Source organism: Corvus brachyrhynchos, unplaced genomic scaffold (assembly GCF_000691975.1).
Source record: "Corvus brachyrhynchos isolate BGI_N302 unplaced genomic scaffold, ASM69197v1 scaffold56, whole genome shotgun sequence".
Lineage (NCBI taxonomy): Eukaryota > Metazoa > Chordata > Aves > Passeriformes > Corvidae > Corvus > Corvus brachyrhynchos.
In genome coordinates this window covers 2,880,166-2,900,992 of record NW_008238664.1, presented here as the reverse complement: position 1 = coordinate 2,900,992, position 20,827 = coordinate 2,880,166, and positions in this window count along the sequence as shown.

Below are 20,827 nucleotides of genomic sequence, written 5' to 3'. Positions count from 1 at the left end.
TGTGACTAGCACCAGGAAATCTTGTCAGTACTTCTTTTACCACTACCTTAGGTCAAAACCACCTTATTAGGAGGACTTTGAATCAAATAGACTGTCCATTTTTTTTTTTTTAGCAGGATTTTCTCTGAAACAAGGCAGATGTATATGAACACCTGCATCACAGATCCTGTAGCTCTCCCTCTGCTGAATGGGAAAGGCAAACAGCAACCTCAGTAATAAAAGCCAGTCCCCTACTCCAGAGGCAGGAGGAATTCAGTGAAGATGACACAGACACAGTTAAGAAGAAGATGATCTTCTTATGTATGTCTGGGGGACCATCTAACCAGTGCAAAACTGAAGTCAAATTAATTACACTCAGCCTTCTTCAAACTAATGTTTTTACTTTGGCATGAGGAAAGCAACACTCACACAGGACTACATTCCTCTGATTTGTTCTGATTCATCCATACTCAATCACCCTGAAGCCTGTTTCATAAAGGTGTCATCACTGCATGGAATGGATATTTCACAGGAGCAGTAACTCTGCAGTGGGTCCTATGGCCCTAAGGCTTCTTCAGGGAGCAATGCAAAAGGTCAGAAGAATTGAGAAACCTTTAAAGACCTTTAAAGAAGACCTTTCAAGAAACAGCTCATATCAGGAGTGAATTAAAAATGTCAGCGGTGCAGCTGATGAAACGGAAGCAGGGCCAAATTACAGAAATCTGAAAACTGATCTAAATAGGGGTGGGAAGACAGACTGGATTTCCCAAGGTCCCTTGTAGGCCCTTTCTAGTCCTGGACTTAGCTGAATATGTATGTGGCCTGTTATTTGGGCCCCTTTTGGAAACGCCATACTTATTCCTGGAAGGTAATAGCAGTCTGTGCAAGAAGTGCTCAGCTCAACTCTACCTTGAAAATATCTGGGGAAGGAGGGGTGTGCAGTGAGAATGAGAATTCTTTCCATGAAGTTTCCTAGAAGCTCTACAGGGCAGAGCTGGGAGGGGATGGGAACGCTAACCAAGTAGAACAAGATTATAGATCAGTTGTCAGACTGGCAAAGAAATCTTTCCTTCTTCGGACAGATTGTTTGCTGAGGATCATTAAACATTTAGGACATTTTTTTTTCTTTTTCTTCCCTTAATTTTTTTGTTGCAATTCCTTTCGGGCCTAGTGCTATAAATATGAAACACCATTATGACAAAATAATATCCCATTTGTTTTCTGAAGCCAATCTTTCAGTTCTGATTAGAGAGAAGAGGTGTTGGAATTTAATATATTCAGTAGCTCTGAGAGCAGAGTGCTCTGTAGAGGCATTTCAAGGTCTCAGTAAACAAACAGAAATGTAAACAGTGCTCCTACCATTTAAACTTTAAGCTAGCCTTATATTTCCAGTCAAGGATGTCCTCAGGCTTAGCAGAGGAAGGAAAAGGAAAGAGGAATCCATCTCTTCTCCAGTGAAATCTCTCCAAATCTTGGAGCCAGGCTCAGTGTGGTAAGGGCATTTATGTCCCCATTTTCTGCTTTAGGTGATTGCCAAATGGTCAAAATAGAACGATCATTTCCACCACCTACCTCATGATGAGTTCTGTATTCAGTGTCAGTAATGATTTAGTTATTTTTGGTTGTGAATGTCATTTTTTCTTATGCAATTGCTACAGCAATACAGTCCCTAGAAAGAACAAGCCTGAAATGGGGTAGGATTATTTCCATTAGTACAAAGTATGGACACACTAAAATGGGTATTTCTGTATCTCCATAAGCAAAGTGATAGCATTGTGCTGATTTTGAGAAGGGTTTAAGTCGTATAAACATGGGAATCTGACCCAAGTGAGTGAGGGCTTTGAAGGAGGTGTTGGAAAACACAGGAAAAATGAGAGGATGAACAGGAGAAGGGAATAAATGGGAAAATGTGAAATCACTGCTGTCTTGAATGTAAAGAGAAGCCTGTATGAAAGTCAATGGATCACAGACATCAAGATGCAGGAGTAAGAAGAAGAGCTGATTGGAAAATTGATTTTTTACTCATATATTTTCTGGTAGAAAATGAACAAACCTTGAGTAAGGATCATTGTTTGAGATTTTAACTGGAAGAAAAAATGAACCACCTACCACATTTAAACAAATGTTGGCTGTCACTATTGACAAACAACAAATGAAAACTGAACTAGCATCTGTCCCCCACCTCTACATTTGATGAGAAATGAACTTTTCCACAGAAGAGCCTGTGCTAATAGAAAAAGCCAAGGCAGGGGGACAGATCACAATGAATTAAAAATTTCAGACACTTTGGGTTTTCCTTTCCTCTATGCTTCCTTTGACTGGACTAGTTGCTTCCTAATCTTTCCTGAGGTCCACATCCAAAGCACAGTCTGGGCATTAGCAAACAGCCCTAAGGATCTTTTCTATGCTCCTGCACTGGGTGTGCACAACACTCATGCTCTGACAGGTATTGTGCAGGCCTTCGGGAGCTTCACAGACCCTCTGAAGTCCACAGCACAGACAAAGGTGCCTCAGAGCTGAGCTGAGCTGAACCTGGCAAAGATATGATTCCAGTAGTTCCCAGTGATGATACTGGTACCCAAGGAGCATATATTCCCATTGCAAACCTTTCTCTTAAGCTGAGTGCTTTCTAGTGAGGCTCAAGTAGGCCATATTGAGAATATATGGGTTAGTTTCTACCCAATTAACACGCAGAAACAGGGTTTCTTTCCTAGTTCTCTATATTTTCTCACTACTGAAGTGAGATAAGAACCTCCAGAGGTGATTTACCACATTTGTGAACAAGTTTTTAAGATAAGTGGGAAGAAAGTCCTCTTGAGAAGCCTCAACATAGTTTGCACTACACGTTTGCACAGCAAAACCCTGCTAAAGCAAATCCCACCTGTATTGTTTTCTAACTCCTGGTGTTGCGCTCCTTGCATTTACTAAGTCTGTGTGTTGCACTCTAAGTTCAAAATTAGAAAAAGGTTCTTTACCCAGAGGGTGGTTGGGCACTGGAACAGGCTCCCCAGGGAAGTGATCACAACACTGAGCCTGACAGAGTTCAAGAAGCATTTGGACAATCTTCTTAAGCACATGGTGTGAGTCTTGGGGTTGCCCTGTGCAGTTGGACTCAATGATCCTTGTGGGTCCCTTCCAACTCAGCGTATTCAGTGATTCTGTGGTTGACACCGTTCCCAGCCTCCAGGAGCCCAGAGCATCCTTCCCCAGCTCAGCAGCTCCACCACACACCTGCATAACAGACACAGCCTTTTGGCCATCTCTGCAGATAAGTTGTCATCCCTGTTCCATCGTGTTGAAGGGCCTTGATCATCCATGTAGGTTGGATTTACAAATACTCAAGTTCCTCTGCTGACTTCCAGAATTAGAATTAACTCTGTTTTTTATAAAGAAGACAGGTTAAGTGCTATACTTGCTACACCCAACCAGTGCATGCCATATTCCTGCTCCTCCTCTGCTTCAAGTGACCCACCAGCCTGGAAGGTCTGCACTCTGAAGTGCATCCTCACGAGCTGTCATGTCCCTCAGAATGTTGAAAATCATGCCCCATTGCCAACAGCAAGAAGACAGGCTGCAGCTTTGAGGCAAGCCCCTATTTGCACAAGAAGAATAACCAGTTTCCTGCTATGTCAATAGGAGGCAGAAACTTCTGTTGTCCAGTGAAAAGCAAAGAAAAAAAGAGGGTATTGCGTGACTGTGACCAGGTCATAAGCATTCTGCAAGCACTGCTGGTGAGCTGGGCAGAGAGAATGGGAAGCAACAGCCCCCCATGCTCCCCTCTCTCCCAACGCATCTGTGCCCAGCAGGTGTGCGAAGCAAGAGAAGGCACTGGGCCCTAATTTTTCTCTCATAGCAACTTTACAGCATGATGAAGTTATTCTTGTTTGCAGTATCGGTCCTGTGGCTTGTGACTGAGTACTGCTCTGCAAGGATTCTTCTTTTTTTTTTAATCACTTCATAGTTAATGGGGTGATTTCAGAGTGTTCTCGTATACAGCGGCTGAAATCTCATTATATATTTAAGTGCAATTACTGCCTTGGTTCCATTCTCACACAATATCACCCCTCAGGACTGCATTTTCCCCATTCTGTTTTGTCACGTTTCCTGAGTGAAATCAGCAAAGAGGCCAAAATTGTTACTAGATGTGCAATAGCCCTCTGGAGCTCAAGATTCCTGTAAATTTAGCTTCACCCCTCCCAGGTGCAAAATTGCTTGTTATCTCAGATTGAGTATGACCCTGGCAGAATGGAGGGTAAAAAGAAACAATCAGGAGAAGTGTAAGACAATAATGAGGGAAGAGGTGACACAAGCTGATCGGCACTTGGGAGTAGTTAAAACAAGATTAAGACAGGCATGCATATATATCTATACATAAAATAGAACCATAGACTCGTAGAATGATTTGGGTTGAAGGGACCTTAAAGATGCTCTAGTTGCAATGTCCCTGCCATGGGAAAGGGACGCCTTCCACTAGACCAGATTGCTCAGAGTTCCATTCAACCTGGCCTTAAACCCTTCCAGAGATATATATTTACATGTTTCTTCCCAGGGAATCTCATGATTTTAAGACAAATCCTGTGGATTTTGCATGTGAATATGCTTCTAAAAGACTGACACAGAAAGCAAACCAGTTTGGAAATATTACAAATGTCACAGAACAGCAACCCTGTAAATTGACAAGACTGAGATAAACCCATTGTTTTTGCTTTAAATTGCTGATTGTCTTATGTAAAATGTACCCTATAATTCCAAGAGTTAAACTTCAGCCAGTATACAGTTTTTAATATAACATGATTTTCTCTGGCACACAATTGAAGACACCTCAACCACACCTGGGAGCAGGTTCCCAGCAGTGCTTACCATGCATGTAATTCCCAACCTCTTTGAAATTAAAAGGTTTCTATAAAAACATGATGCATTTATTTCCATATAGCTTTCCTTTGCTTATTTCCCATCATCACTTTTTAAAATATCAGTTGCCATAACAACAGAACATAGTATCTTAAGTGCACCTTTCATGTATATTTATGCAGTATAACTAAAAGTATGGGATTGGACGAAGCTTTGGGTTGGTTTAATTCAAATCTCCTCCATGAAACATTCCAACATTCCCACTAGGAATAAGAGTGAATTCAGATAGGTCCAGCTTTGCAGTGACACTGCCTCTTGCAGCTGTAAACATACTTAATTTTGCAATTGCCTCCATTGTTAATTAAGTGTTGATGAGTCTTCTAAGTTATAAGCTATCAGCATGCCTCACTCTTTGGGCCTTTTTCTAAGCAGTGATTTCTATTAATTATAGTTGAGTTTCTGTTCTTATTAGCTAAGCTGATCACTCTCAGAGAAATATGAGATTTTCCTGAGCGAAGCAGAGAGCTGAAACAACCAGCCTGCTATCTCGCCTTTCAAAGGGGACTGACAGGCAAGTTCTTGGCTCTGCATCCAGCTTTTTTCACCACTATAGTGGTGTGACCTAAATCATCTTGAAAAGAGAACGATGTCTCCTCATGCAGATGGGATGCTGTCCCTGAATCTTCCTTCTACATGGCAGGAATATTCAGAGAAAGAGGTCATGATGAGCTGGAATGGAGCACCCAGCTCTCACATGCTGCTGTGCTGGCTGCAAAGTGCTGTGAGTGAGAGCAGCACCAGGTTGTCACTGGGGTGAGCACCAGCCTCCATGGGCACCTAGCCCATATCCAGTCTGTTTGTTTTGGAGCTTGTGAATTCCTCAAGGACACATTACAGGACTCACTAACTTAAAAGAGGACTCAGAGAGGGATAGCACAGTAGGAAGCAAGGAAGACGCTGTCATAACTGTAGCTTTCATTATTACTGTGTGGACAGTTACTATGAAAGGAAAGAAGGGATTTTTGGTTTATGGCCAATATCAATACTTTTCCATGGAGAATATTGTGTGATCTGGAGTGCCTTAAGTTAAGATACAGGGCAAAAGCTGTATGAAAAATGACATATGGAAATGATCTCTCTGACCTCCATGCTAACTGTTTGTATGAGCATGAAAATAATCATTGAGGAGAGGAACAGTAAAAGATAGAAGTACTGATACTTTCAATTTCAGCCTTTTAACACTGACACAGAGTCATAAGTGCAAATTACTGCAATCACTGTTCTGAGTGACTAGGTCAGGTTGATGCCACACTATTCATGCATACTTCTTTAGAGAGAGCTCTGCCCTGGATACTACAGATTATAAGGCACCACAGGCTATCAGCTCTCTGCATGCCTATCAGAGAGATCCAGAGTCCCTGCAAAAACCCAGCTGGAGCATTCTGTGATTATCAAATTGCAAAGGATAAGTCTTCATTATTTCTATTCTGCTCTTACTCAATAAGCCAGTAGGGCTTTGACTGAGGTAAGCCAGGAATCCTACCAGGCCTTCAGTCCCTGCTTCAGCAGTTTTCAGTGTTCCCCTTGACACCTGCAGGTTTCCCAGGCAGCTGCAGTTCCAGCTGTTTAGCAATGAGGGCAGATGTGGCACAGCTACCCTCAGGAACACCCTTGGTCTCTTCACTCATCCATGGCATGCTGCTCTGTCACAGGGTCATAGAACAGGGCATCTTGAGGATGCCTGGATGAAACCCACCATTAACCCCAAATGCCACCCATGAGGTATCTCTAGATAAAATGGAACCATAAAAACAACCCATTCTTAACATGGACAGCACTTAGAGAAGTAAGATCATCCCCTAGGGGGCTGTGAATTTATAGGTATTTTTCAGGCACTTACTTAGTACTTACTTAGCCTCTGATGCCTTAGGATTTTAGCTTTTATATTTTTCATATCCTGTAATGCTTTAGTGTGTAACTCGAAGACCCCAGGTAGCCTTTTAGCTACTGTTCTCTCATTCTGGTCAGACAGAACAAATCCTCTCTAGGCCTGAACTTCAAGGATACCTTACTGTCTCAGGCCCCAAAATATGTCAACAAAGTGGTTTAAGGGGGGGAACAAACTTGGGGTAATGACTTCATTATCTGGAATTGTAATTGGAGGATTAACCCCCAATATGCAAATGGACCAAACTTATAAAAGTGTGAAAAACTCATGACCCATCGTCCGTTTTGGGTGTAACCTCTCTGAAGGCTTATGACTGCCCAAAGTGTACCTTGAAGGCCCTTAAATAAATACCCACTTTTATCCTCTTAAGTTTGTCTAGCCTCTGTTTTCAGGTAGCCCCATCAAGGCAACACCTCCTACTAGACTATCCAAAAATAGAGGCACACCTGTGTCCTTGTCAAACCCATATTAGTCACACAATACTAGGGCTGTAATGCTTTAGTGGGTACATCTATTCTTCAGACTACACTATGGGGTTGGTGCTTCCTTGCACCCACATCGAGGTTGGTATTAGAAGATTACTCAGAAAACTACAAAGCATTCCTACCTCACATCCCTGAGCTGTTGGCAAGAGCTCTCTCAGTAGCAGATTCCCTAGCAAGACAGATGGATCTGTCCATTAACATGATGGTTGCAGATCTGTGACTTCTTATTAATAATCTAAAAAAAAAGTGTAATATCCTATCCTCTCCCTCTCCCCCACACTCAGATTGCCAGGACCAAATGCTCTTTCATCACTGTGGTTAATACTTCTGCATCTGTCAAGCTGAGCTTGATCCCGGAGGTCATTAGTGAAGGGAAGCAGCTGATGTAATCAGGTTGTGCATTAATGATCTATGGCCACATTTGTCTAATAAATGGTTGTAGGCAGGCACTGGACAAATAATGAGTTCAAAGATTTTCAGGAGGAGACAGAGTGCAGTGTCTGATGGTCCAAGCCCTTGTTGGGGTGTGGCAGGACTGTGTGGTAGAGCTACAGTGCAGTGTCCTGTTCACTGGAAACTGCTTGACCAAATGTGCTTCATTCTGACCACACACATTTTGTGTATTTGTCAGTCTTTGTGATAAGGCCATCTCTGCACTTTGAGTGTAATCCATGTCCAGCATGAGCAGGCTGCTCTTGAAGAGAAAGGGAGCCAGGAGTGGGGGGAGCAGGGCACAAGGGACAGTGGCCTCCCAGCAAGATCATGGTCCCCCAGAACTGAAGCAAGTCTAGGAAGGGTTACCAGGATCAGCCTCCAGCTCAGCAATCATAGTGACAAGGCAGGTCCAAAGCGAAACCAAGAAGAAAATTCAGCACAGCAAGGTCAGGATTAGCGAGATATGAAGATCCATGTAAGTGTACTTAGAGTAAAGCTAAGGAAAGGACAAGCGCAACAATTTAGATACGAATATGAGTCTAGAAGCAAAGGAAAATGGCAGAGCCTTTACTTGTTGTCCCAGTTTTCAAGATTAGGATGCTTTTCCTGCTTTGGAACTGCTGGTCTTTATCAGTGGCACACTTTTCATCCTGCCGCAGGATGAAAAAGCTCTGACAAAGCTGAGTGTTGGCCCTCAGGTAGAAAGGAAAGAAGTGAAACCTACATAGTGAGAACTTCGGTGATGGGAGTGGCAGGCTGAAATCGCTTTTGCTTCTGACACCCAAGAGAAAAAAGCACGTTCTCCTGGAACTGACTGTAAACCAGTTGCAGGAAAGTTTTCAGGCTGCTATGGCAGACACCTGGGATATCTATCACAAGAGTTAGTACCAGCCTCAAGCCCCTTGAAAAGATAAGCCACTGTGTTTGCACTTTGGCTGTAACTAGAGGTGAATACACCTGCTTCTCATGAGCATGTGCTGTAGCTTAAATGCTCTTTACTTCTAAGTAAGTATCTCCTTTTTGTAGAGGCATCTATTTTAGCACAGCTGAGCATCTGGGGACTTTTTTTGAAAGATTGTAACCCTGTGGAAGGAGACAAGAAGAAATAAACTTGCAACAAATCTGGGAAATACTTAAATACTATAAAACGGATGAAATAAGTGAAGACAGACTTTTCTTCCTGATTCTGCAAGTTGATCAGTCATGCTGGGAAATGTGACCGCTGTTTCTTAGGGTTTAATCTGTGGCAAGAAAGTTAAGGCACAGAGAAATTGTTTGTTCATGTGCTAGGTCTTCATATGTGTGGCCTATTTTTCTAGCCGAAGAACTTCAGATATTTATGTGCCTACATGCATATGTGCATATATCTATTTATCTATCTCATGTAACCAAGGAAATCACAGTGTTACTGAATTTGAAGGTACTTCGGAAGGTCATCTGGTTAATCCTTAAAGTAGGGTTAGCACTGAGTTGAGACTGGGTTGTAATATACCCTCTGTTTTCTGTTCAGAAGACAGGAAAAGGTAGCTCATGTGCCAGCTCTTTAAACTTTGCATTTCCAGCAACTATTTGTTCAGTGGAGCTCCTTGCCTACCTGTAGAGCCCCAAACGAACAACAGAGTAGCTACTCTTCAGAAAAGCAGAGTTAAACTCTCCTCAGCAGCAGAAGAGCCATCCCTGAATTATGCTGGGTGTTGTAGAAATGTTACTTGTCATTCAACTTGTCCTCTCCTTTCTCAGCTTGTGCAAGGAAGGGGAAGAGAAGGGGGAAGGAAAGTGCCAGGCTGTGCGTTAGAGCAGATGAGATGAAAATGACCTTGTCGTCATCTGGATTCTGCTTTGAGCAATGCTGTGTATCCCTTAGAGGTGGATTAGGTTTCCACTGACAGGCTCTGGGAGATAGAATTTCCATTAGAATTAGGGGAAGAATATCTATTAGATAGATACAGCTCCTTATCTGCACCTTGTCTCCTTCTCAAACTGTCTGTCTGCTATCTCTCATTTTCCTTGCCAGCTCTCACGGTTGCTCTGCTCATCAGATTTGTCTTGCTCTCTTCACCTCTCCCTGGGCTCTTCCTGCAAAGATAAAAGAGTTGCTTTTGCCAGACTTGTCCTTCACTTTCTATCTTTGTCTTCCAAACAAGGGACTTCTCCTGCTGCAAAATGACTGGACCGAGCTGCATGCAGACTGTGCAAACCCAGAACACGCATCTGCTTCCAGCATGCACAGTGAAAATTCTTGTCCTGAGATCATCCCAGCTCTCTAGCCAGCACCATTAAAACTTCCTCAAATGGAGCCAACAGGTAAATGTAGGCTTGTACTCTGATATCACACAGAGGTACCAGTGTTGTATACAAGGTAAACTACTAATGCTTAAGCAGAAGGGGTCCTGAATCCTGAAGCTTTTTGCACTCTAGTTGAGACATGTACTGGAATAACAAAAGTGGCCACAAGGACATATGTAGCCATCACTCAAAGCTTGTTCTTTTTCCTGCAGTCCCTGTTGGACTCTTCACTAGCAATGTTTCTTGCGCATTGAATACTTTTTCCAAGTCAGAGCATTCTGTTGCCACCAAACCTAGGAAAAAACTGATTTTACAATACCCATAAGCGAACCTGAATAACTTAACCTTCAAAATTTCATGCAAAACAAAAGGTATTGTTTTTACTTTACAGCAAGCCAAGAACCAGTGAAAATTAAACCACTCTAGTCCTGACTTTTGTAATAAGGTGATAAAATGCCAAATAAAAAATAATATCAAATGGAAAATATTAATTTCACTCAGGGAAGAGCCAGGGCAACACTTCTCACACTTTAAAAATTAACTCCCCTCTAAATTTTGGTAGAGTCACAGAATCCAGAATATCTGCCAGAATATCGGTACTACTTGAAATCTGAGCAGATCGATGTCTGCAGTCATGTTCCCACGAAAGTCAAAGTGCATTCTCTGGCACCATTGAGTAACTGTGAATTTACAGAGCACCACACACCAGTTTGTACCTTGATCTCTTACATCTTCAGGACCCTCCAAAAGATCTGCTAGCTATTCTTGATAGAGCACTGGGCTACAGAATAGGAAATACCAGCAGCATCATTTCAAAGCACAACATTTTCTGAAGTCTTCCTACTGGGACTGGGAACTCTAAACATAGCAATGTTTTATAATAAATATCCACTCATGGATATTCATACGTAGTAGTTCTGAAAAGCTGGACAGTTGTTCAGCATTTGTGTTCTCCAGCCACTGGCAAAATAATGTCTACCCTCTCTCACGTCCATATGTTTTCATGACTAAGATTAATTCCTGCGCAGCTCTCACAGTCCCTCAACTCTCATTCCGCACTGATGTTCCAGAGTTGCTGTCTTTTGAGAACTGGGAGCTCCTTGAGGAAAAAAAAAAAGTATTTTGAAGCAGTATCAATGATGCAAAGAGCTGGAAACTTAAAGGTAAAAATGCTTTCACATGAGAGAGAACATTCAGATAATTTTGTGATAAAAGAGGATGCTGCATTGAACACATCATTGAAGCCTCCTTTCTAAATACAAAACATATTGAACTGCTTTCTCCTTTGCACTGCAACATTCCAAATTCATTAAAGTTTTCAATTGGGAAAGCTTGCTAGTTTCTCTCTCAAATACATGCCATTCTTGACTCTTCTCTTTGTTTTTCCGAAACAAGCATGGCTACACTGGGTTTGTTAATTGGCCCTGATCTCCTGGGAGCCTTTTCTGCCAATAAGATACAACTAGGAATGCCAGCCCACCCCGCTTTGCAAAGGGAAACCAGCAATACTTGTGGGTAAACACGCCGTGTTCATAACAAGACCTGGCCTCATCAGCTGCATGGATTGAAGCAAATGCTGCAGATGAAAAATATCCTCCAGCTCATTCATGATGAGTCAATGTAGACATAAGTTGCAAGTACAGGTATTTTATGATGCTTGTTTTAAATGTAATGTTATTCTCCCACCCTCTTCCCACCAAGTCCTATTGGTACTACAACCTAATGTCTTATTCCAGAGAGGGAGAGCTATAATACTCTTTTTAAATACATGTAATACCTTTCTTGAAAATGCATCAGATAAAAAAGAGAATTGAGCCATTATACAAATACCAGAGAGTGCATCTTAATACTCACAGGCAAACCTTACAAATTAAGCAGAAGACTTACTTGTGGCCTGCTGTCTCCAGATGCATTGATTTATTTTTGTGCTCAGAGGAGCTGGAGATTCCATTGTGTTCCTTGGCCATTTTTGGCCATTTCTGTTGCATTTCAATCAAAGGGATGGAGAATTTGCTTAAAGTCATGCAATGGGAAATGGAATGCAAGAACAAACAATGTTTGTAGGATTTTAGTGAGCAATGCTAACCAAAAGGACGTTTCTGAAGTACTTTGTACTTTGCAGCATTTCAAGGGCTACTGAGTCTCCCCCAACAAGAGATTCCTTATGCACAGAAGAGCCACACAGTAGAGATCAACTTTCATTATCTTCTGCCACCTCTGAAGCCATGTAATGGAGGCACTCCATGTTGCATTCAGGACACTCTTAACTTGGTGAACTTCTATTTCATTTGCAATTGACTACCAAAGCTCACCAAGGCTGTGAAAGCACAGCATGGTGCAACCCTTGTTCCAGGGGTAAGGGGAAAAGGGTGTAACCAGTCCTTTTGATGGCCTTAGGAAATGCCAGGCACAACTGAGTCTGGCTCAGTTAGCTGATTAAAGTACCAGTCTCTCAGCTGTATTGTTCTCCTGCAGATTTCCCCCAGAATTCAAAGTATGTCACAGTGGGCAAAAGGCCACCTGTTCTGCAAGAGACAGTCTGTCACTGGTGAGATGGAAGTTCTTGGCTAAAAAACGAAATTACTGAGACCTGCACCCTGACATTTTGACCTCATCTACAGTTTAAAATAGGATCTAAAGCAACACCAGGAACATGTCTTTTCCCAAAGTAAACAGAAGGACAAGATAAGTGCATGCTGTATCAGAGCAAAAGGGAATTGACAGGTATAACCTGACTGTATGGACAATCTCTGGTGTTACTGATATTTTAGAGATGATTCAGTTACTTGCCCAAGAAAAATATTTTTGAGAGTTGTTATTGGTTTGGAGTCTTGGTCAGAAGTTTTTTAACATGTAGGATAGCTCTGAAAATGCAGAGCTGCTTTCCTTAGAATATGCCAGGAAGATAAGGAAGAGATAAATGTTTTGCCCCCACCCACCATCTCCAAGTTTTAGTCATTGCGGTGAACAAAATGCAGTATCAGAGAACCATACCTTTGCCAAATATTTTATGTTCACAAGATCCCCAGTCCATAGACGGGTAACCACTAGACCTGAATCTTTCTGTTTCTATGTCTCAGGAAAATTCTTATGAGAGCTTCCTGTTTCCATCATCATTAAAGGTTGATAATGTTGTGATATTCTTCTCTCAGTCTTTGTAAATCATGGTTCAGATATCTGCGTCTTTCTTGCAGTGAAAAAGCAACTATAAATTTGGTTTAATCAGTGAGACAACTTCAGCTTGTGGCTTGTTGCCTTACAGTAACAGCTCAAAGCAGCCAGAGGACACTGGAAAATATGGCCTTATATATCAAGTGAAAAGGATGATTTAAGGTCTGAAGCCAGCACGAACACCAGGGCTATTAGATCCATCTCTGATACCCTAAGGTTAAAGATATTACTCTTTCAGATTCTGTCCCTTCAGGTCTCCTTGAGACCAAGGCCCTCCTTGCTGCTGTGAGAGTTCGAGAGATCCCGTTGTGCTAATGTCAGATGGAGATTCAATACAGAAAGCTCTGAGGACTCTGAATTCCCATTAATGGCATGTAAAAATGTACAGTGTAATCTGTGCACAGAATTAGCTCAGTGTCCCGGTTTTAAGAGTCAAATTGCAGTGTGTGAAAGAATGATTTGTTTTCAAGATACAGTTTAGCCCAGTTTAATTCAATTAATCAACCTGGTCTAAAACAGAGTGCTTGGTGTGGGAGCCTAATGCAATGTTTTGTTTTATCTGTTACAGTGCTGCAGACTGGAGTTTACATTTTGGGATCTGCTTACTGCCATCTTTGCACATCCTGACCCAGGGCTCCTTTCACGTTAGCATCACATTAATATAAATCAGCCCCAGGCTTAGTTAAGTTCCATCTAATTATACTAACATAGGACATCTTCATATAGAAAATTGCATTCTCCCTGTCTTCTTCCTTATCATCACCCTTAATGCTCCCAAATGCCCCCCAAGCTAAGGAAGGTCTGGGGGAGGAGGAGTCTGGCCAGCTGTGCAGCAGTTGGTTCTTGCAGTCCATATCCTCAGTGCCCAGGTTACCAGCAATGAATGTTCTGTGCTATGGAGGTTGCACAGGACTCCAGAAATGACACAGGGATTCAAGAAAGCCAAAGACTGAGATTAAAGTGCCCCCTCCTCAAAGGGCTCAGATTTCTGACTGCAGTCAGCCAGGTTCTACTGCCTGCCATTTTGCCTGATTTCCATAAACAGGTAATTTCCTCGTAGAAGTAAAATTTTAAAATTTAACTCCATTCTACACAATTGACATTTTTTTGATCATGAAAGTTTGAAGTCTTAAGATTAAGGTCTTCATTGAAATCACATGGTATTTGTGCAATAAAGGAAAAGTAAATTCTGTTTAATCCACTAGTAATTCCAATGATTTTTTTTGTTTCAAGAAGCTTTGTTGGTAAATTTCACCAATAAAAAATGCTGACTCAGAATAAAACTGGATGTGCCACAAGATATTTCACATTTTTGTGGTGTTTGTTTGTTTGCTTAAAATTAAGGAAACTGAACAACATTTGAAGTGCTACCAGGTTGGACGGGGCTCTGAGCAACCTGTTCTAGTGGAAGGTTCCCTGCCAGGGCAGTAGGGTTGGAATTGGATGATCTTTAAGGTCCATACCAGCACAAACCATTCTGTGATTCTATGATTGTAAAAGAATATACCAAGCTTATAATCAATGTTTAAAATATAATAATAAAATGGAGTAGGGCTATTTTTTCATTATCACAGCTTAAATTTCTAACCCAAATAATAAGCAAATTGTAAGTTGTTTCAAAGTGAAGTATTGGAATGTTACTGCCTAAGTCTTTTTAAATAGAATTGTTTTACCTTATGAAAATGCCTTTTTTGTCCTGTCTTTCCCTCTGTCCCATTAGATGATGTTCAAATCTGCATTTTCTAATGAGAAAACGTTGGATAACAAAATTTCTGCTCAGCTCTGTTGATTAAATTTTCATGTGAACAGTTCAGTTTTTGTCATTTGGAAACTAAGATGTTTACCTACCTCTGGTATCCAGTTTTATATTGCTGAGGAAATTAAAGGACAGTAATGAGTCAGACAGGCAAGAGAAGGAGGAGTAGGAAAAAATTTAAAATAACCCTACCAATACCTCTATTTACAGTGTGGTTTAGGATTCTGGTTCAATACAGAATAGCATGTGTTTTAGGATTATGCATCCCAATAAAAATAAGAATTAATTTTTCTACCAAGCCTGTGCTTTTCATTTCTCATTATTTGCATTTTGATCAAAGGAAAAACATAACTCTAGCACAGAGCAGGAATAAAAGCTGTCAGATTAAAGCATGTTCAAACAAAATGCACTGGACGTAGTATTAGTGGTAAGCTTACATGTGGCACTATTTCCATATTATACATCAGAGCCTTTTGGAAATTAAGCCATCTTTTTGATATGTGTCCTTTAAGCAGTAGAGCAGGAAAATGTTATATTAACCAGCATTTGCAAAAGGGTGAAAGAATGCAGTGGCTGCTGGGGGCATCAGGCAATGGATATTGCTGAACTTTGCTGAATAAAGTTGTAGAGAGGCAGCTATAGTGCACGGAAGCCTCCTGTGTAATCACTTCTGACATCAGTTAACTTTTCCATTATCATCACTTCCAAACATCCTTTCAGCCTCTTTCTTCTAGACATAGAACTTCCTTTTGTTTCCAACCCACTGCAATTTTATGTCATGCTGCTGCAAACAAATGTGAAATCAATTTTGTGTTTTTCAGCCTGTACGCTCCTTTTCGTCAGGCATCAGCAAAACTAACATCAATTCCAGGGTGCTTCAACCTTATTTAAAATATTCACCACTTAGAAATTGTACTAGGCTCTGTAAAAAGGGTGGAGAAGGTAGCCTGGAGGTGGTAAACACATTGAAGCATCACCTGAATGCCGTTATGTAGGACTATGAATATTTCAGAAGTCACTCCAGACCAGACCAGGAGAATTATTACAAAGAGCACCAGACGGTTTTCAAGGTACCTCAGATTGTTCTGTAAGACCTAAAATAGATAAAAATACAGAGTGAAGAATAGGTGTCTATAACAGTTACTGTCACCTTTACACCTTCTACGTGGTACTTGTCCTTGGCTTTTAGGTGCTTTACCAGACATTATCAGACAGATAATGGTGTGAGAGAAGATGCAGCCACAAGTTTCTTTCTAGTGACAACCAGGGTGCAGGGCATCTTTCAACTACGTTGAGACAAACCCCAGCCAGTCTAACTGAAACTTGGTTTGTCAAGAAAGGAGAAAGAGGAGATTCCATCATGGAATCACCTGGGAAGCAACCAGCCATAGAGATTATAGGTGAGAAGGTCAGACTACTGAGGTACACCCAGTTTAGTGGAGAGAAGAGAGGTGCCCAGCATCTTCCAAAAGAGAAGAATATTCTTGGGGAGGATTTTTTTGGTTTTGGTGGGGTTTTTTCTTTTATGACATATCTGGTAGGTTGCTTAGGAAGGTCCTGTGAGGTCATTTAGTGAGTTTTATCCTTCCTGCCATTAGGTGTTGATTTTCCTTTTCACTTTTTAGAGACATGCAAAACTCTGAGTGCTTCTTACCTTCTCTACATACTCCCTTCATCTCACCTTTTTTTTCTAACACTCACATTACTCCCCCCCCACCCCTTTTTAATCTATTTTTCTTCTGCACTGACACCCCCATCACACAGCATGCAGCACTGAGTTACTCTGCTCAGCTTTGATTTCTAGTACTTTTCCTGAGAAGACTACGGACTAGGATCTTCCAACCTTCTTTTTTTTCTTTCTGTATAAGAAGAAATCTTTAGATGGGCCAGCCAACACTTTCCTAACTGTTCTCCAGATGTGGAAGCTACTGAGTTCAGCTCCACTCTGAGGAGGCAGGTTTACATGGTTTTCAACTCCCCATTAACATTATTGTACTTTATGCTAAGCACATGCTATTGACATCATATCTGTCATGTTTACTATAGAACAGTAGAAAAGAGAAAGCCCTCTTCTCTGATTTACAGGATATTGAATATACCTGAAATTTAATCAAGAATACATTTGTAATGAGGCTGAAAATGGCCTGTCAAATGCTAGCTGATGATTTCTTAATTAAAAACAACTATAAATCTTCTATATGAGAGGTAAGAATATTTTATTAAGGTATCACTGTGGGACCACATAGAGTACATAATGAAAAACAAAAAGAAGAAATCTGAACCCCCACCCCCCCTTAAACCAGCAGAAAAATCCTCGTCTTAATTCTGTTTTTAAAAACACGTACAAATACCAATCTAAAAGTAATAAACCAGGCAGGACCAGTACCTTGGGGCGACTACTCAATAAATTGCTGAAGAAACATCACCATTCCTGGTCTGATGTTTATTGCTAGAGCTCAGCTCTTGTTTTTCAAGCCTTGCTTCAGTGGTATGCAAGCTCACTGGCAGGCCTCCTTTAACAGCTATTGACTTCATCCTTTTAAAAGAAAAGTGTTCTTAGAATTCTCCCAGAGACTGAAAAGCGAAGTCCAAGCTACTTAATTCAGGCAAGCAAAAAGGCTGAGTATCTTGTACCGGTCCTTCACATGCTGTCTGTGGAACTGTTCACAAATATTTATGTTGTGGTTTAACCCCAGTAGGCAACTAAGCCCCACAGCCCCACTCACTCCTCTCAGTGGAATGGGGAAGAGAATCAGAAGGGCAAGAGTGTGAAAACTTATGGGTTGATACAAAGACAGTTTAATAGGTTAAGCAAAAGCTGCACATTAAATAAAACAAAATTTGCTGTATAGGATTTGTTCACTGTTTCCCCTCAGCAAGCAGGTGTTAAGCCCCCTCTCCCCCCGCGCACCCAGGAAAGCAGGGCTCCATCATGTGTAGTGTTGACTTGGGAAGACAAAGTATAGTTATGGAATATCCTGAGTTGGAAGGGATCACAAGGATCATTGAAGCCCAACTTCTGGCCCTGCTGTCACTGAAAATATTCACCCTTCCTTCCTTTCCCCACAGCTTTTATTGCTGAGCAAAATGTCATGTGTCATATGTTATCAATTCTCCATTTTTTCAGTTGGGTTCAGCTGTCCCAGCTGTTTCCCCTCCTGCCTTCTTGTGCACCCAGCTTCCTCCCTGGCAGGGCAGTGTGAGAAGCCGAAACAGCCATGATGCTGTGTAAGGACTCTCCAGCAATAGCTAAAGCATTGGGGTGTTGTCAATACTGTTTTCAGCACAAATCCAGAATACAGCACCACACAAGCTACTAGGAAATTAACTCTATCCAGGCAAAACCTGTACGATTAATTAGCTCTTATCTTTACACGCAATGGCTATTCTACTTGTTTATCTTTCCCATGGATGTCTGCACAAAGCACACAAATTTTCCCAAAGGAAAAATGCTTAGTTTTGACTATGCTTCCCAGACAAATCTAATCTGGGCCCCACTGGGGCTGTTCTGTTCTCAAGCAAGACCACAGTATACAGATAAGATTTGTCATACACAGCTGAATCACATTTACAACTACCGCGTAACTCCCACAGGCATGGGCTGTGTGTGTCAAAACAAGACTCTGAGCCCTCTGTCTCCTCAGCCATACCTCTCCTGTACTGTTTATACTGGGTAGGGATTGCCACTTTCCAGTCTGAGCAGTCTTCTAGACTATCGCGCAGCCTGCAGGACCCAGGAACTCTTTTAGAATATCCAGCACCAGATGCCTCCAAACACCACACAGGAGCAAGTTTGGGGGCATACATGCATCCTTACTTCTGTGTCCTAGTGTCTTCAGAAAGGAAAAGCACCCACACTGTCCAAACGAAATCTGTGGTACACATCATCCAGCTCTCCAAGCAAGGTGATGGGGAGACTGGGATTCCAGGACATACCACAGTTCCCATCTCCTGCAGAGCCTTCTCATTGCCTCTTCTGCTTTGGAGGTAGAGACCACCTTGGGCAGAGCCAGGAGGTTTAAGCGAGCATTCACTCCCCCTTTACTTGGCAGTCCCGAGCCTGCATCTAGAGTGTTCTGTCCGGTTCTGGATCCCTGTGCAGAAGAGAGAGTGAAAACGACATCAAGTTTGGCAGAGTGTTATGAAGATGGATACATGCCTGGAGAACACGCTCTGCAAGGAAAGATGGATGCAACTGTGTTTCTTCATGCTGAAGAAGGGATGGTGGAAACGGATTTAATTTCTGTCTACTACAACTGAAAGTAGATTTATAGTGAAGATGGAGCCCATCTCTGAGGTACACAGCAAAAAAAAAAAAAAATATCAATGATCAAAAGTCTCAGAAAAAGTAAATCTGACTGGATATAAGGAAAACAATCTTCACTGTGAGAGTGGTTAAGCACCTGAATAGGGGACCAGAGAGGCTGTGGATTCTCCATAAACAAATGGAGAGCTATGGACTGGGTTGGTGAGAGGGTGGAAAACTTGCTGGGCTCCGACAGCGGCAATGCACAGGAACAAGCCCAGCTGACAGTCTTACCAGTGGCATCCCTCAGGAACTAATACTGAGACTATACAATTTATTATGATTGTTAGCAATCATAATATGAGAGAGAGCTCACTCCTGGCAAGGCTGCAGGTGATACCAAACTGGGGGGAGCAGCTGTCATTACAGAGGGTGTGATTGCTACTCAGAGGGACATAGACAGGCTGTAAAAATGGACTGACAGGATCATGAAATTGTAGAGGGACAAATGCCAAGTCCCCCACGAGCAGTGGAATAACCCCACGCAACAGTACAGGCCAGGGGCTGATGGGCCGGAATGCAGCTTTGCACAAAAAGACTGAGAGAACTGAACATGACTTCACAGTGTTTCCTTGTAACAAAGGCAGCCAAACACACACTGTCATGTTTTAGAAAAAGGGTAACCAGCAGGTAGAAGGAAGTCATTATTCCATTCTGCCTGGCACTTCTGAGACTGCATGTAGTGTATTGTATTGTATTCCCCATGCAAGAGCTGTTGACATAGGGGAAAAATTCAAAATTTCACTAGTCAAGTCATTTCCTCTGGGTTTCCTTAGCTTCTGCTGGTCAAACCTTTCAGAAGTACCACAGGCACTCAGGAGTGTCAGCTTGACTGACTTTCAATTAGATGTACCCTTTAGGATGCTTAGGTGGTTCTGAAGCTGTTGCATTTTAGAAGGAAACTAAATCGCTCTGCAAGAAAAGGCAAAACAGGTTGCAGAGCTGGCAAAGGAAACCCAAGTGAAAATATGTTGTATCAGCTGCTTGCCCACATGCTTTTCTTAATACTGCTGAAAAAGGTTTTGTACTGTCTTCAGCTAAACTGCTCCTGTCCTTAGCTCATCAGAGTAAGGGGAGCCTCTTGCTGACCAGGAGTAATTCTCCTCATCTTGGCCTCTGCACTGGTGATTGGAGAGAGTGAGACAAACAAAAAAGAAAAAAAAATGATAGTTTTGTTCATCATAGAAGAAAATTTGAATGTGGGACAGGGAAGGGAGATAGGCTGAAAAGATCTGTTAATTTTTTTCAGATGTTTCCTGGTGTAGAAGGCACTTTATAAAACCCAAAATTCTGCACTAAATGGCAAATTGAGATGGTTCTTTCCCTTTCTCATATTGGTTTCTCTTACATGCAGTAACTATTTACCCACATTAGGCATGCAGTCCTGAAAAGAAAGTCTGAGATATAGTTTCTAAAGACATGTGTTGCTTCCAAGCCATTTATAACAAGAGACTTTATAAATATCCAGAGATGTCACTCCTCTGCTATGCAACAGTAAGAGATATGTTCAAAGCACCTAATGCAATTAAAGTGCTCAGGAGAGGAAAAGATACAGCAGTGCAATAAAAGTAAATGGCTGTCAATGCTTAGCAAGGTATATAGTGAAATAA